Here is an 18,880-nt window from a genome sequence, read left to right on the forward strand (position 1 = left end):
ATAATGAAAGGAAAAATAGGTTGATAGATTTTGTGAAGAGCCACGCTCATGGAAAGCTTCGGATAAACTCAAACAGCCGCCTCTGCGCCACTGACCATTTCACGGCGGACAGTTTTAACATGGACCAGAGACAGACGGGTTCACCAACACACGGCTTCTCTTGCAGCGCGGAGCCGTATCGAGCATCGCCCCCCCGGCCGTTCATCCTCCGGTCGCACCTGGACCATCCACCGCCGCCAGCAGTTCATCACTCAGTTCTGTGTGCTTGTTATAATTATACTAGATAACTTTTCCAGAGGTATCTCTACTATAACTAGAGAGGGTACAATTTCTGGGGAAATTGTAGGGTGTGCTTGCTTGCAGATGGGTCCGTTTATTAACTTCTATTTTTACAACTGATATTTCTGTATATTTTATATAAAAATGCCTACTTATTGACTTATTATTTATGAAGATTGCATAGATTTAAAAGCATAGCCTACATTTGTTGCTGCTCATGTACAATTCAAAATACAAAAAGTGAAGTGTAGCATGTCCCTGTACTTACTGTAAGTCGCTCTGGATACGGGTAAATGTAGAATGAACTTAACCTATATGACTAAACGTCACCTTAAGTTTTTCCCTTCAACAGTAGTGATATTTTTAAGCATTTACCCCACTCATATTGCATTCCTTCATTAAGAACCACCTTTGAAACAAGCTGAACCGCCTTGAAACAAGCTTTTCTAAGTAACAACGTTCTCACCGGCAGTATTACTATTAGCTAGCTAGATGGAATCGCGATTGAAACAGTACCATCTGCTAACTGAAAATATGCCCCCAAAAAACGTAAATAAGCTTGACATTTATTTAGGCGGAAATGGCTAATTCAAAAGAAGTTTGCTGGAAGCGATCATTGTCAATAACAATGCCAAATACGACCATTTGATCTTAGACTAGAGCCCTGCACGGTGGAGAAGCTGACCTCAGTAAATTGTGCTACGAGCAAGCTAGCCTAGCTGCTGTTGCTAGCCAAACTTAAGGGGATTGTTTGACTGCGCCGGAAATGAAAAACGTTTCTTTTGACATCAAGTTTAGGCTGTGACATTGAAGACAGCGACGCACCACACAAGCTTGAGTTTAAATACATTATTTAATGTGACATTACTTACTGTACATTCAAGTCTTGATTTGCTTAAATGTAACCTACATGTGCTGCTAGTACACCACGACACGATACTCTCTGTGCAACAGCATATCTATGCACGTTGTATCCATGCGTCGTTACTAATGTGTGCTGACGTTATGACGTAGGCTAGCACTGAGTACCCTTTGTTGACAAAAAGCACTTTTTACTACAAAACGTCATTTCAACTTAAACCATGCAACGGAACGTAAATAAAAATACAAGCAACTCAATCGCTAGCAAGACGAAACTTTTGACATCAACGTTGTCCATGTAGTCTAAATATTGACAGATCCTTAGGTGTGGGAAAAGAATAAAAACTAGAGAGGGTACAATTTCTGGGGAAATTGTAGGGTGTGCTTGCTTGCGTCGGTTGCAGGTGGGTCCGTTTTCCCTTCTAGTGATATTTTCAAGCATTTAGCCTACTCATATTGCATAATTCATTAAGAACACCCTTTGAAACAAGCGAACCCCCTTTGAAACAAGCGAACCCCCTTTGAAACAAGCTACTGACAACGTTGTCACTGGTAGTATTTCAGATGGAATTGCGATTCAAACAGTACTGTCTGCTAACTGAAAATATGCCCCCCAAAACATAAATAGTTTTGACATTAATTTAGGGGGACATGACTAATTCAAAAGAAGTTTGCTAGAGGCAAGCTAGCTGCTGTTGCTAGCCACACTTCACTGATTGTTTGAAAGTGCCGGAAATGAGAACGTTTCTTTTGACACAATAAAGTTTAGCCATAGCTGGGACATTGAAGACAGTAGCCTACTACACACTGCCAGTGGGCGAGCGGAGTCTGACTCTGAGGCTAACGTCAAAACAAGACGGGGTCTCACTCAAATTCCAAGTTTTACACAAATCACAAAACTATGCTGACCCGCTGGCTGTCTTCGCAATCGCCATATCTTTAAAACACTGCTCTCCCTTTAGATGTAGAATTGACCCTGGTACGAAATTAAGAAAATACTCATCAGATGCATATCGACAACAGCTGCCGCAATCGTCCATGGAGGCCGACGGGGCTCTCACGTAGCAAACAAATCAAAGTTTTTTGTTTAACCACCTAAACTGTGCAACGAAACGTAAATAAAAATACAAGCAACTCAATCGCTAGCAAGACGAAACTTTTGACACCTACGTTGTCTATGTAGTCCAAATATTGACTGATCCTTATGGGTGGGAAAAGAAATAATAATAATAAAAATATATGTGAGAGAACAATGGTTGTGCTCGCCGAAGGCGTGAGCACACCCAATTAGTGCAAACCGCTAACTTGATATTAGGCTACTCAGTGTAGAATGATGGTATTTTGGTGAAATGGTAGCTAATGTGCTAGAAGTAGTTGGAGAGCTCACTGTCTGCTGTCTGCTGTAAATGTTTACTCCTGTGTTACAGCTCAGGGGAATATTTCATTTATATGCATCTGTATGTTTCACTCATTGAACAAATACATTCTAATTCTATACTGTTTTGTTCGGCTTGACGTAGCGTCCATTATCTGGGTCGTAGGTAGCTTACTTGAGAGAGGCGGCGCCTTCCAGCGAGGGGGCCGAGCTTCAGCTGCTTCAGGCGACACGCCCCCCCCCCCAGTCTCGAACAAAGAAGACTGCTTATTTTCTTACGATTTCAAAGCCTAATTGAACATACTTGTCAGTGTTTTTTTTCTTTCGAATTTGGATGGGTAGTTAATAACACATTATTCTGTGGTGTGGTGAACTTGAAACTCGTTTTTAATTCCACTTTACAGGATCTTTAAAGGGGTCATTGATTGCAGAACCGAATTTACCTTGTCACCAAGGGCGCAGGTTTGGTCTCAGCTTTGGTAGGGACACTGAACGAAGTACTTGTAAAAAAAAGTATGATTACTTACTACAACTCTTATCCATTAATTTATACTGTTAAGAGTGTGCTAACCGAATAATCTTTAAATGTTGCATTAAAGATACATGCCCATGGATATTTTGAACTACTTACCAAATGACTCGCCATTGAAATCATCAGCATTCTAGTTTAGTTCTTATTCGCTGACGTTCTTTGTGTGATAGACAGACGAAAATGTCCAATGATACTAGACACAGAAATGGCTATATTTGATTGGCTTAGATGGTTTTGGGAGCAAGTACACAAATCTTTTTCTTCTACGGAGACACCAAACTTTTTTTTACAAGTACACAAATCTTTTTCAAAAGTTACAAATCTTTTTTGCAAGTACACAAATCTTGCCTTCTTCTACGGAGATGCAAAACTTTTTTTTGCAAGTACACGAATCATTTTCTACAGAGACACAAATCTTTTTGGCAAGTTACAAATCGTTTTTACAGAGCTTGCTCTCCTGGCACTAATTTCATGCCATAAAAAGGTGTCCTATCAGCACGTTGCTTGTTGAGTAGCCAATCATAATGCTGATCACCGACCATCCAATAATGGGGCGCCAAGTTCTCTGGAGTCATTGAACATGGAGGAGCCTGAGGCGAATGCATCAGTGACACAGGTGGGTTAATTACAGGTTAATTACATCACGGAACATGCCAATAAAGTTTTATAGTTAGCTACATACATGTAAGACACCTTTGCGTGCATTCAAGAGTTTCTTAAGTTCCATATTTAGATTATGTGGTCGCTGCTAATGTCAACACTAAAGAATATATTGTGCTTATTAAAGTTATGCATTGTGCTTATTAAAGTTATGAACTTAGAAGTGTGCTCAGGCTTAAACATTGGGTCTCACACTGGGTGTGGGAAGCAGGCTGTTCTTTGTGTCTCTATCTCTTCATTTTCAGAAACAACCTTGAAGACGGCACCCAGCAGGTGGGACGCGTAGGCAAGAACAACTCCCTGATGCACGAGAGAACAAGCTCAACCCTGTTTTGATACTTGTGTTTCAATTGCACTGTATAAATATATGCTGGGGAGGGACAGATAGCCAGTTGGACTTCGTGAAACAGCCCAAAACTCTGTTGCGGGTAGGGAAACTTAGACAACCCCAGAGCTCTGTACTTGTTGATTTCCAACTGCTGCATTAAAGCTGATATTATCGGACCTCTGCGACTCCAGACCACTCTTTCTAGAACACAGATTTGTGTCATTGAATACCATCATTACATATTGGAATAGACACATAGATTTTGAATCCTTCAAATGGTGACCCCGACGCTGAAAAGAGGGAGTCCAGAGGGTTCCGGCCCGACCGACAGATCGGGAGAAAGACCCATACACTGGTACGAGGACGCAAACGTGATCGTCAGAGGCGCCTCAACATAAAAAAAAGGTAAGCAGACACCTGTTAATTCAAAGTACTGCTATTCTGAACTGAGAACCAAATTTAGACGATTACTATGTTTCATCGTACCTAATCAAACCAACAGTGGTGGGAAATCAACCGTGTTTACACGTTGTCTTTGTCCAACGGGAGGTTAGAGTCCTCACCAAGGGTTAGAGTCCCTGAACTCGTTGTCTTTGTCCAAGGGGAGGTTAGAGTCCTCTCCAAGGGTTAGAGTCCCTGAACTCGTGTCTTTGTCCAAGGGGAGGTTAGAGTCCTCTCCAAGGGTCAGAGTCCCTGAACTCGTTGTCTTTGTCCAAGGGGAGGTTAGAGTCCTCTCCAAGGGTTAGAGTCCCTGAACACGTTGTCTTTGTCCAAGGGGAGGTTAGAGTCCTCTCCAAGGGTTAGAGTCCCTGAACTCGTTGTCTTTGTCCAAGGGGAGGTTAGAGTCCTCTCCAGGGGTTAGAGTCCCTGAACTCGTTGTCTTTGTCCAAGGGGAGGTTAGAGTCCTCTCCAGGGGTTAGAGTCCCTGAACTCGTTGTCTTTGTCCAAGGGGAGGTTAGAGTCCTCTCCAAGGGTTAGAGTCCCTGAACTCGTTGTCTTTGTCCAATGGGAGGTTAGAGTCCTCTCCAAGGGTTAGAGTCCCTGAACTCGTTGTCTTTGTCCAAGGGGAGGTTAGAGTCCTCTCCAAGGGTTAGAGTCCCTGAACTCGTTGTCTTTGTCCAAGGGGAGGTTAGAGTCCTCTCCAAGGGTTAGAGTCCCTGAACTCGTTGTCTTTGTCCAAGGGGAGGTTAGAGTCCTCTCCAAGGGTTAGAGTCCCTGAACTCGTTGTCTTTGTCCAAGGGGAGGTTAGAGTCCTCTCCAGGGGTTAGAGTCCCTAAACTTGTTGTCTTTGTCCAAGGGGAGGTTAGAGTCCTCTCCAGGGGTTAGAGTCCCTAAACTCGTTGTCTTTGTCCAAGGGGAGGTTAGAGTCCTCTCCAGGGGTTAGAGTCCCTAAACTCGTTGTCTTTGTCCAAGGGGAGGTTAGAGTCCTCTCCAGGGGTTAGAGTCCCTAAACTCGTTGTCTTTGTCCAAGGGGAGGTTAGAGTCCTCTCCAGGGGTTAGAGTCCCTAAACTCGTTGTCTTTGTCCAAGGGGAGGTTAGAGTCCTCTCCAAGGGTTAGAGTCCCTGAACTCGTTGTCTTTGTCCAAGGGGAGGTTAGAGTCCTCTCCAAGGGTTAGAGTCCCTGAAAAAGTAATATTTGTGTGGAGTCGGGTTGAGTTGAACGGTATTTTAAACAGATCTGTCGTTCTTTAAAAAATTAAATTAAAAATTAAAAGATCCACTAGGTGTCCTCCAAGGACCATAATTGCCTTCAGTGCAAAATCTAACAAGTTGTCAAATTGTGAGATCACTCACTTTTATCAATCTTGTGCTTTTTTCTTTGACCAAGAAGTTACAGAAATCCAGAGGAGAGTTGGAGAAAGATGGGGGCTAAAAGTGTCTAGTTACGTTGAGATCTTACAAAGGTGATCCCAGAGGGTATACCCCTGGTTTATAAATTGGTTCTAATACAATTGGAAGAGTTATACTAGAGCAAAATTAAGTGAATAGACGGTAAACGCTAAACAGCTGTGTTGGTCAAAGAATGGTTTGAGGAAATGTATGTGAAAAATTATGAGGAAGCAATTGGAAAGTTACATAAAGGATTGGTTTAGAGAGGATCATGGAAGGTTATGAAATAAAACAAGAACGTTTTGTGGATGTGAAGAGATGATTGGTTTAAACACTGATGTTTTGAAGAGGAAACTATGAATATACTTTGAAGGTATATGGGATAACATTTTAAGTCAAAATAGTAAAATCTAGGGTTTTTAAGAGTTTTGATAAAGGTATTAGATATAATTTGGTTAAAAATGAGAAAGACAAAATAACTAAATGTACTTTTATTTGGAGTTTAATTGTAATTTGGTTTTAAGTTTTATTTGAGAGTTGTATCAGAGCCTGGCATACTGTTTGGGATAAACAGTTAGGCTGTGATAATGTTGTATTATGAAGAGGGTTATTATAACATTCAGTTCTGAAATAATTTGGGAAGACTCATCAAGTCTGATAAATTGTGGTTATGATGGTTTGAGCTAATTGGCTCGTTTTGAACTGCAGCAAAACGAGTTATGAAGTTCTACCTATCTGACCTTTATAGAAAATATAGTTGGGAAAAATTGTTGGTTAATAGCTACATTAAGAACATTATTTGGTTTATATTTCATTTAAGAAGCATACGGATTCTGGTTTGGCATAATGAAAATTGCTTTGATCATATCTTTGATAAAAAGAGCTGTGATTTGGTAAAATAGAGAATCTAAAACAATATTGGTCTAAAACGTAACTGTTTTAAAAGACAGAAAAGGTTTTTTGGAGTGAAAGAAATTAGACTAACAGTTGATTTTCTAAAGAAGGGAACAAAGAAACAGATTGTCATTTCTAGGCATGACTAATAGGAGTTGAATATCAAATGATGATGTATGGTCTTATTAGATGCTGTTACATGTGTTTGCTCAACAATAAGAAAACTGAAGGGTCAATACTGCCTGGTAATTATAGATATTTTTACAGTGGATTGAAATCTTTCCCAGTCCTGTACCAGATCCATTAACAACATTTGAATTGAATTATGGAAGATCATAATTCCACAACTTAAACCTAATGCTCACGAGAAAAGAGATGTCTTCTGCTAAATTCTGTTCCAGGTGAAGCAGTAAACCAAAGAGTGGAGGAGTCAAACGAGGAGATTGGGTATTGATTTAAGTTATCAATGAAAGGATGCTCACGAGAAAAGAGATGTCTTCTGCTAAATTCTGTTCCAGGTGAAGCAGTAAACCAAAGAGTGGAGGAGTCAAACGAGGAGATTGGGTATTGATTTAAGTTATCAATGAAAGGAGGGATCTTATGAAAACGTTAAAATATCCTGTCTTATTTCTGGTTTTACTATTTGTTTCGAATTTATTTTATTTTATTACAATTCTAAAATCTTGGCTAAAGTTGTATGTGGTAAAGGGGGCCTGTGAGCATGTCCAGGTCTGCCGTGGATACATGGATGTTGAATGTCCACTCTGGAGTGACGGTGGGTTTTCCCCTATAACATCATTAGGGTTTTCCCACTGTGTCCAGTGTGTCCTCATCACTTGGCCATAACGCTGCATAGTCTCATCATTATTGTTGATTTGTATGCCAACATTGTGTAATCAGTAATGGGATATTTTTTTATTTGTGTTTGTATTCACACCCTAAAAGGGTGTGAAAGGAGGGATTTATTTGAACTTTAAAAATATCCACTTTAAATCCTTAAATGGGTTCTTGATTTCAATATCTGTGTTTAATCATTGGTGTTCGACTGTTCGCATCTCATTTGACTCAGTTACTGCTTGATCATGGGAGATAAGGTGATGCTGGGACTGTAACTCTTTTCTGCTTCAGGACGAGTCAGACCGGCGGGTCTGACTACCTAACCCCTGTTCTAAGGCCCCATTCCCCTGGAGACCCTGTCCCCCCCCCTTCTCACTGGATGATCTACCCCTTCCCCTTGGAGACCCTGCCCCATCTGCCCCTATGCCCCATCAGACCTAGGAGTGGTCTGCCCCTCCCCCCTTCCCCTTGAAGACCCTGCCCCACCTGCCCCAATACATCATCCGATGTTCGGAGAAGCCTGTTGTACATTTATGGACAGGACCATTCAAGGTCATCGAGAGAACCTTGCACGCCCTAAGGGTGCTGGGGAAAGGAAGTACGTGGTACCACTGGAGCATGTGTTGTGCTGCTCCAGAATCCAGTCGTACGTTGCAGGAGTTGGTGAAGGGCCAGGAGGGCCAGTGAACCTTTTGCTATTGCTACGAATGTGAGAGTCCGGAAAAGAGGGTTACGACTAGGTCAAGAGTGATACTACTTGACCACACTAGAATTGTACTGGTCTAAGAAGGTTTCCGCTATTTTACTTAAGAGTGTGCTATATCAATATCAACATGATTGTTGCTGTATCCCGTGGATCAGGTCCCTGTGAAACCGAATCATTGTCTCGGCTGTGGAGAACCCAAAGACGGGGTTCCAAATGCCATTGCTGGGGCTGGCTGACCAGGACGAGGAGGCGGTGGTTGGTCCGGGCTATGTTGATTGATCTCTGGTGTTTTCAGAGATCAAAAGAGGGATTAAAGAATATATTGTGCTTATTAAAGTTATGCATTGTGCTTATTAAAGTTATGAACTTAGAAGTGTGCTCAGGCTTAAACATTGGGTCTCACACTGGGTGTGGGAAGCAGGCTGTTCTTTGTGTCTCTATCTCTTCATTTTCAGAAACAACCTTGAAACCGGGTGGAGACGGCACCCGAGCAGGTGGGACGCGTAGGCAAGAACAACTCCCTGATGCACGAGAGAACAAGCTCAACCCTTTTTTGATACTTGTGTTTCAATTGCACTGTATAAATATATGCTGGGGAGGGACAGATAGCCAGTTGGACTTCGTGAACCAGCCCAAACTCTGTTGCGGGTAGGGAAACTTAGACAACCCCAGAGCTCTGTACTTGTTGATTTCCAACTGCTGCATTAAAGCTGATATTATCGGACCTCTGTGGCTCCAGACCACTCTTTCTAGAACACAGGTTTGTGTCATTGATACTATCATTACATATTGGAATAGACACACAATATTTAAATCCTTCAACACTTATCCTATATTGGAAGAAAAAGGTAGGCTAGCTGGAGGTTGACTAGGTTCAGTTTCCAATCGGAATAGCTATAAGTGGTCACAAGTTAGAAAATAAGGTAACGTGGGCTACTTTATGCGATCATTAAACAAACTATCCTAGTGGAGTTTGTGGGCTCAAAAGCGTAGCCTTTTTGAGCTTGGATTGGATTCGGATTTATGTGTTTGTCTGATATATTGCGTGCCTTTCAAAATATTCTTGTTGCAATTGACTTTACAGTAAATGTAACGAAACACTGATGGTGGTAATGCATACAGGGAACTTTTAAGAGTTTATAATTTGCGGAGGATGTAGGCTAGGCTATTATCAGTGTTGGGAACGTTACCTAACATTTGTAATTAGTTACAGTTACTAGTTACTTATTTCAGAAGTAACTGCATTACTTTACTAGTTAGCGTCACTGTGTCCAATCCCGACCGGTTTTAGCTAACATTCTGATAAAATGCCACTTCAAATATTGATAAAAATAATCGTATCACGTTTTCAGCTGATTTACTGATTTCACGTTAAGCTTTAACTTCTTACCTTTCGAGCTAAATATTGTTTAAAAATTTAGAGTTAGCTTAGCCTTTACTAGAGCTGGTCAAAAGACGCTGGCGCCGGTAAATTTGCCGTGCGCTACCCTTGTCCAAACCCGACCGCACTTCTAAACACTGGCCGATGCTGTTTTTCTGTGGATATTAACTTGATCCAGGGTCACCAAACTTACCATCAATGCTGTCAACATATCCGGGGACGTAGTTATGTCCTCCACAATAAGATATCACGCTTCAACATCTCCAAACTATGCGATAAAATCTCAATTTGACTGTATACCACCACCTGCTGGGTGTTTTGTTGAACTCTTCTCAAAGTTTGCTAGCCCCCATCCCTTCCTCCCCTCGACTACAGATCACGTCACACATGATCGTGTATTTTCATTGGCAAGACAAAGTAGTGTTAAGCTAGCATTGAAATACACTCATATGCTAACCCATAGTAGCAGTACGATGACAACACAGACACAATTGTCAGAGTAAAGATCGTCGCCCGAGTGTCGCCGAGCGGTCTTTCGGCCAAAGTAACTTTCCTATATTATTTAGACATGGAAACGTCCATATATGTTCATGAGATTTTACACGTAGATTGTTTGGTATGCCTAAAATAATACTACTTACACTTTGCTGGCGATAGCAAAAGAAAATGCTGGCAAAAAGACCGGAAACTGAGTGTCCAAACCCCGTTCGTGTTTGGACAATAGTAGTTTACAGCGGTCGGGATTGGACACAGTGACGTTACTGCATAGAAAAGTAATTAGTTACAAGGGAAAGTAACGTTTGCGTTACTTTTAATTCCTGCTTCTATTATCAAATTAACGCACACAGATAATTATAATATTTTAGTGTTGCAGTGGCACAGAGTGGGACAAGACGACTGTAAAACGTTATATCATTGTATGTTGCTAATTACTTGCCTGAAGGCAACGGACTCAAATGTTGACATAGGTCGCATGTCTTGACAACTACCTGGCAATCAGTCTGTTTAGTTCTGACTGGCTTAAAGACTGCAAATACTTCTGTTTAAAATCAAGCCTCGGCTGTTTTGATGAAGTGGCTCCGAATGCTTGATCAGCGGAGCTAGCACTGGGTTCTTTTACGATTAGCTTTGTAGAAGCGTGTTGTTTAGGTGCTTGTGAAGATTATAATTACTATTCTTCGCAGTGGATAAAGTTCTCGCACCTAAACACAAACTACAACTAACCAGTATATTTTTTTCCTTCATCTGGACAAGGGAAAAATAATGTCGTTATTTCCATGACAAAAAGCTTGCCGGTGGTCCGAACTGTCGGCCATTGTGTGAGCTAGTCTAAAATGCGGATTGATTCATTCCTACACTGCGTCGCCGTAAACTTGTAAATTAGATTAAAAACTGGAAATTGGGGAATTCATGCAAGAAAAAAGTAACGACTAACGAGCCCATTTAAATTTCAGTAATGTAACTGCGTTATTTAATTAAAAAGAGTAATTAGTTACATTACTAGTTACCGCCAAAAGTTGTGGAGTGCGTTATTCCCTACTGGCTATTATACAGAAATTGTTCATGGTATAATTAAATTAATGTATTTTCTTTACAACTTTGTCAGGTGGGAAGTCATCTTCTCAACCGACTGCAGTCGAGATTGGAGCAGGCCTCAACGACAGCCCATGGATCTGGACTATTTGGAGTTCATTTGTTCAAGTGAAATGACTGATAACCTCACTTGAGGTAGATTTCATGGTCTTTGTTCCATGTGGCTTGATAATGCCATAGCATTGCAGATATAGACAACACTTTAAACCAACCCATTTTCAGACAATCAAGGATTAGCATGTTTACCTAACCATGTCTTTCCTGTTAAGTAAATATAGCTGTAATTAATGTCTTTTTTTTTGCTGAATTGTTCCACCCCTAACACTGATCACTTATAAGAAGGGCCATCAGGCTTTTGAATGAACATTGATATGGGAATTGATACACTGTCAACACTTCTCACTAGTCACTTTCAGCCACTTGTTGCTCTTTCAGCTACTGGTTGCATCAGCAATATTGCACTAATTGTAGGTAACACTTGTCTTAGGTTAGCTTAGGTTGTATATTAGACTTATATTGTATGTATATTAGAGGTTTAGTATACCGTTTTGTATATTATTTTGTATATTAGGAGGTTTATTTTATATTTTGGCTTATCATAGGTGTAATCTATGTTCTGAGTACTCATGTTATGTTATGCCTGGTTGTCTTGTCCTAAGAATTTCAGTGCCCAGTCTGACCCTGTGTTGTTCAAATCAAATCAAATTTATTTGTATAGCCCTTTTTACACGCAAGCATGTCACAGAGGGCTTCACATATGCCCATAGAACTGCCCCTCAACCAACCTAAACCCTCAAGGAAGACAAGGAAAAACTCCCAAAAAACTCTCAACAGGAGAAAAAATTGAAGAAACCTTGGGAGGAGCAATTCAGAGAGGGATCCCCTCCTCCAGAGACGGTTGGTGAGAGAGAGGAGCAGAACACAGGCTAAACATAGTCATACAGTGTCGGTGGGTTTTTAAAACACCAAAATCCATTGTTCAACTTTATAGATGTAGGACAGGACCGGGAGACTCGCGACCAGGTCCAGCGTTGGCTGACCGACGACCAGGCAGGTGCTGACAACTCAAACCCCCCACACCACAAGGGATGTGTGTGGGGGGAGACAGAGAGAGGAGAGCAGGGATTAGAGAATGCCAGGAGCAGATAACAGTTACAGTCATAATAGAATGAGATCCCCACCGGTCAAGTGTGGACTGGTGCAGCAATTTAACAGAGCAAAAAAGGGGAATTTGATGCAACCCCACACACCAAGACAGCGACAGCCCCCCCTATTTGGAACATGAAATCTGTTCCAGGGTAAGAGAACTCTAAAATAAGTTATACTTATAGAATAAGGATGGAAGCAACCCGTCCCCCATTGCCTCCAACTAGTAACATACTTACCTTTAACAGTCGTAGAATTGACTAAACAATAACGTTTTTAACCTAATTTTAAATGTCGAAACAGTATCAGACTCCTTAATTGAGACGGGTAATTTGTTCCAGAGAAGAGGTGCTCTATATGAGAACGCCCTACCTCCAGCTGTTTTTTTCTTAACTTTGGGAACCACCAGATAGCCGGCATCTTGAGATCTAAGTGTCCTTGAGGGGCAATAGGGTGCAAGGAGACCGGAGAGGTACAGTGGTGCCAATCCATGCAGAGATTTGTATGTTAGTAGTAGAACTTTGAAGTCAGCTCTGGCTTGTTCTGTGCATCTGACAATAAAAGACTGAAATAACAGTACTAATCACTATACTATATACTACACAATACTAATCCTCTTTTTAAGATGGTGCTATATTAATCACTAGTCTCATTTTAAACATTGCAGTCTAGGCCGTACATTTAATGGGCAACTCTTACTTGATAGAGTAAGGTTAGCATTATGTGAAATTGTTTGCAATATCCATGCTGCATAACCAGTATGTAAGAGGAGAAACGTATTACTCACACAAACACACACTCTCAGAGCACAAGACCAATGTGAAGGTTATGAATTGACAAAATAAGTTACTCAAATCAAACGTTTGATCTTATTGATGTAACCTAGACCAGACAGAAGCTTGGCTAAGAATCAGAGGTAGCTAGGACAAAGGGGTCATGGACTCGGTATTCCCCACTATGGGTTATTCAATTAAATGAATGAGGAAGGAGACAGCGTACGAAAAGAATGCACTTTATTTTCTGATGTCTTGTTTAAAGGTAAAGATTTAAATAGATACATCAATCATTACTTAAGTTAGTGTGGCAACAATTCCCATAAAGTGCTCACACAAGCCACTAAGCAGCACCAAAGCTGCGGTTCGCCTACTATGCCTGCTACAACCGTACCACCAATTACCACACCGTACCGTACCACAGCTTTGTCTCCTGTCCATCCTGAACAGGTACAGTAATCTGCAAAAAGTGTGTACTTCATGGACAAGTAACACTGCGCCCTGACAGTGACTGTCTACCAACTCAGATACTATTGTACAAAACTGTATTAGGCTATATCACAACACAGTATCACATCGAAATAAAAAGGCATCTTTACCTGTTGGTGTTATAGCATTTTTTAACATTATGAATTTCATTACGCTTCTTTGGTGAGACCTCTAGGTACCCTGTTAGCGTTAGCCATCAATACATTAATTTTCCAACATGAAATGCAGTTTTACAGGTTTGTGTGTACAATTTAAAGTATAAACTCAGTATATTCTTCAAAGCAAATTTAGATTATGAAATTAGGATGCATGTTTGACTGTGGGTAACATTCAAAATGATTTTCGACAATCTTACAAACGTTGTTAGTGTGAGGAAGATCTCGAAGCGTGTAGTCAACCTTTGTGTGTCCATATCTGCTGCGGTCGGTGATCAGCATTCTGATTGGCTACTCAACAAGCAACGTGCTGATAGGACACCTTTTTGACCCGATTTTGACACAGCAAAGGATTTGCAGGAGCAGAACACGATTAGCAGTCTGCGAATCTTTTTCTGCGACTGCAAATTATTATTGACCCTAATTTGACTCCATACAATTTTGTCATCTTAAAATATTGGTGGGGACTAGTACCTAGCGTCCCCCCCTAAATCTACGCCCATGCTTGTCACAGTTGAATAACGACAGTTCAGTGGGTAAAATGGACATACAGTGAACCTCAAAGTCCATTGACACCTCTTTCCTATTCCAATATCAAAACAATTTTTGCTGTAAAACGGTCGATTTTGAAAAATCCCCCGTTGTGACGTCACGTCTGGATAAGAGCATCTGCTAAATTACTAAATGTAAATAGATATACATACATAGATATATATATATTTATCTATAATCTGCGAAATCTTTATAGTATCTACTGCTGTACACTCTCTTACTTGTTTCTCGTCGATCTCAAGGCGGGCTTTGGTTTGTCGTCTCCCCAACGTGACGTAATGCAATGCATTGTGGGGGAAAGGAGAATCATTGCAAACCCCTGTAAAATAGTACCTACTTTTTCATATTATATTCCGTTTTGTGACACCCAACAACATCAAATACAATGAATAACAATTTAAATGTTTATTATCAACAAGCAAATTGTGCAAATTCGTTGGAGAATTAACTCTGCAACATGGCCTTTAAGGTCCTGGAGTAGCCTAGCCACTCTCCAGACCTTAATCCCATAGCAAATCTGTGGAGGGAGCTGAAGGTTTGAGTTGCTAAACGTCAGCCTCGAAACCTTAATGACTTGGAGAAGATCTGCAAAGAGGAGTGGGACATAATCCCTCCTGAGATGTGTGCAAACCTGGTGGCCAACTACAAGAAACGTCGACCTCTGTGATTGCCAACAAGGGTTTTGCCACCAAGTACTAAGTCAAATACTTATTTCACTCATTAAATGCAAATCAATTTATAATATGTTTGACATGCGTTTTTCTGGATTTATTTTGTTATTCTGTCTCTCACTGTTAAAATAAACCTACCATACAAATTATAGACTGATAATTTCTCTGTGAGTGGGCAAATGTACAAAATCAGCAGGGGATCAAATCATTTTTTCCCTCACTAAATCAAGAGCTGGCAGACCGGTCTGGTTCCGAGGCTAAGAGAACACAACTACTATACACATTCTTGTAGAGAATGGATGATTCTGTATATTTCATGTGAGGGTATGTTCCTGATAGGTTCCATTCCAGCATATATCCTTGCCCTAACTCAATGTATGCACGCAAGGAGATGAGATCCCATGTCAACACTCGCATTGCGGACCTGTGTGGAAGAAATTGGGATTTCCTGTGTGCTTACATTAATCACTAATCAATAGAACTACTCATTGGATACTAGTTAGTACGTTTATCATGTAAGCTTGCTGTTAATAACAGTATATTGTGTCTATGTGTCAGGTTAATAGATGTTCGGGGTCAGGAGAAAGTACTGGCTAAACGGTCCTTGTCATGACTACAAGGAGAGCTCCAACTATGAACTCTCTAGTGTGAGAGTTGTTATGTGTTGGGAGCAGTGAATCTTTTCTCTGAGACTGTTGTAACGTAATTCCTGCCTGACTGTCACAATCTATGTTTACATTCTTGTGCCCTATAAAAGATGGTCCTCCGGCTTTCGGAGCGGAGAGAGACCTGGTTGAGACCTAAGCTTGGTGTCAGAAGACTGGTTTTCTCTCCCAATCTGCAGATTGATAAATACGTATTAAAATCCAGAACTCAACTGAACTTAGTCACTCCGTTTATGAAGAGACGGACAAAACACTTTCTTCATCACCTGGAAGTGGTAGGACATCTGACCCTTGCAGGTTCTGAGTCGTACGGAGGAGTTCAGGTCCAGTGTGTTGACGGGCGCCGCTGCTCAGCTGAGGGAATGGAGCACCAGGGTCAGGAGTATAAAGGCCATTTACTACACCCTCAACCTGTGTGACATCGACATGACACCCAAGCTGATTGTGGCTGAGATCTGGTGTCCTGTGTCAGACCTCAGCTCTGTTCATGCTGCTCTCATCAAGGGCTTGGTAAGTGGACACAGCCTCGGCCTGGGAACCAGCGGACCACGTCAGCTCAGACCTTATAGTTTTCTGTGTGTGTAGGAACAGAGTGGGTCCAGTCTGGGCCCGGTGCTCAACAGGATCCAGACCCAGCAGACTCCTCCCACCTTCAACCGAAACAACTGCTTTACATCTGCCTTCCAGAGTGTGGGAGCAACTTTCCTCCTATGTTTTTGTTCCCTTTTTTGTCCTTTGGATTGCGCTTAGGTCGACGCGCTTTACAAGACTCAGAATCACTCCACAGATTCCTTTTCTTTGCTGTATTTATTTACCTTCAGTCTTCACAATCAGATACGTTTCCACAATTCACGAATTAACGACAGCAGAGCAAAGTAAAGATATAACAAAAAAAACAACTTCGACACACGTATCTGTTCTGAGCGGGTCTTGAAACAGCGGTCAAAAAACCGTATGACTACCAAACCAAAGGCCACTAACTGGAATGACAGCCCGTCGTTTTATACCCCAGCTGATGCAATTACCGCATTGCTCAGCTGACTGACAAAATGCCATGCCTCAAAATCGACTAATGTGCGCAATTCATAACAATTTTGTAAAGGCAAAAGTTTAACATTGAAATCATAATAAACATAATTTTGGCTCCAACATTCCGGCCCCTAATAGTACATCACATGACTATTACAACAAACACAACAAACGGAGCCAATACACATGAAACAATAAAGCATACAACTTATCAGGGTCCTCTTCTTCTTGTCCCTCCTTTTTGCCTTGCATGTGAGCATACAGTCCATAGTGTGTGTGTGTGTAGTGAAAAGAAAAGGGAAAGGGGGGGTTATAGTCCGTTTTGGGCCTCAACCAGCAGGACCAACTTAGTGATGGGTCTGCGGAGTGTGATACTTTTTGTCCGCACTTGCACCTGCCGTACGAAACCCTTTGAATCTGGCAAGACTTGAGTGATTTGCCCCATGATCCACGAGCCTCTTGGAGCAGTGTCGTCGATGATGAGGACAACGTCTCCTGTGGCGAAATTTCTCCTTTTCTTGGCCAATTTTTGTCGTTCTTGGAGTTCGGGTAAGTACTCCTTTGTCCACCGCTTCCAAAATAAGTCGGTAAGTATTGCACCTGGCACCATCTTCTTCTTCCGTAACAGTCACTTGGATTGAACACGCCAGGCGGTAGGTAAGGCTTGGATTTCAGCAGCAACAGATGGTTAGGTGTAAGTGGCTCCAAGTCCCCAGCGTTGTTCGAAACTGTAGTGGTTGGGCCTGTCATTTACGATGGCCTCCACTTCACAGAAAAGCGTGGTGAGCCCCTCTTCATCCAGCACTTGTTGGTGTAACAGGGCGCTCAGAGTGCGACGGACAGTCCTTATTTGTCTTTCCCAGATTCCTCCATGGTGTGATCCTGTTGGTGGGTTAAATATCCAGCGTATTTCCTTGTTCAGAAGATCGTTGTGAATTTGAGTGTGGTTTAAACATTGTATGGCTTCCTTTAATTCACGCTGAAAGAAGTCCACACCCACATTTGTGAATGGTGGATCGTCAGGGATGACCCTTTCTTCTGGCAAGTCTGCCATGAATTGTTCACCTTTCAGTCCTTTGAGTCTCTTGCAGGTCACACACTTGGATATGACCTTTCTGATGACTGCATTTCCTGCCGGTACCCAGTACTTTTCCCTCAAACGGGAGAGAGTGTAGTTCCTTCCACTGTGCCCTACGTTCTCGTGAACATGCCTCATAAGGAGTAAGGTCACATGATGGTTCGTGGGTAAGATGACTGGGTGTTTAGCCTCAGATGGCATAGCAGATTTCGACAACCTACCGCCGACTCTTATCAAGTTGTTCTGAAGAACAGGGGAGAGCTTGTAAAGATGGCTGCTCTTTTTTATTGAAAGTCCTTTTTTCAGTGCAGTCATCTCCTCCATAAACGACACAGACTGACAAGAGTGAATGATTGCTGCTTCCGCTTCCTGCAGGTCTTTAACCGAGAGAGGTCCTTTGTTATTTCTGGTCTCCTTGTTAGTCAGACCTGCATTTGTGCAAGCTTTCAGCAAGGCTTTGACACGTAGGATCCATGCAACAGCTCTTTTGAGGCGATGCCACTGTGAGTGATACGTGAATAACCTGTTGACTGTGTCAATGCAGTCTTCCTTGGTGGCAACACTTACTGCAAGTACTTTCACATCAGGCTGTGAGGCGCAAATCCGGAGTTTTGGGCCATTGAGACTCAGGGAGACAGAGGAACTCTGGCCCAGACAACCAGACTTCATCTCTCAGGAAGCGACTTGTGGAGAGGCCTCTTGATACACAATCGGCTGGATTCATGTAACCATTTACGTGCCTCCACTGGGAAGCCTCCGAAGCTGATCGAATAACTGTGACCCTGTTGGTAACAAAGGTCGTGAATCTTGATGTTTCATTGTTTATGTATTTTAGGACTGATGTGCTGTCAGTCCAAAACACAGATGGTTCAAGTGGGAGTTCGATCTCTTCCTGCATCATCAGAATCAGAATGGGATTTATTCGCCATGAAAGTTTGCACAGACAAGGAATTTGCTTTGGCAGGAAGGTGCATACAGTAAGCATATAGGGACCTAAAATTTAAATATGTGGACTATCTATACTAAGGGTACATAAACTAGCCGTA

General features: G+C 41.8%; 1 pseudogene; it reads left to right on the forward strand.

The window, feature by feature from the left end:
- LOC136957947 (V-type proton ATPase 116 kDa subunit a 1-like) overlaps nt 1-18,880 on the forward strand; it is a 73,234-nt pseudogene that overhangs the window by 30,981 nt on the left and 23,373 nt on the right.

Source organism: Osmerus mordax, chromosome 15 (genome assembly GCF_038355195.1).
Source record: "Osmerus mordax isolate fOsmMor3 chromosome 15, fOsmMor3.pri, whole genome shotgun sequence".
NCBI lineage: Eukaryota > Metazoa > Chordata > Actinopteri > Osmeriformes > Osmeridae > Osmerus > Osmerus mordax.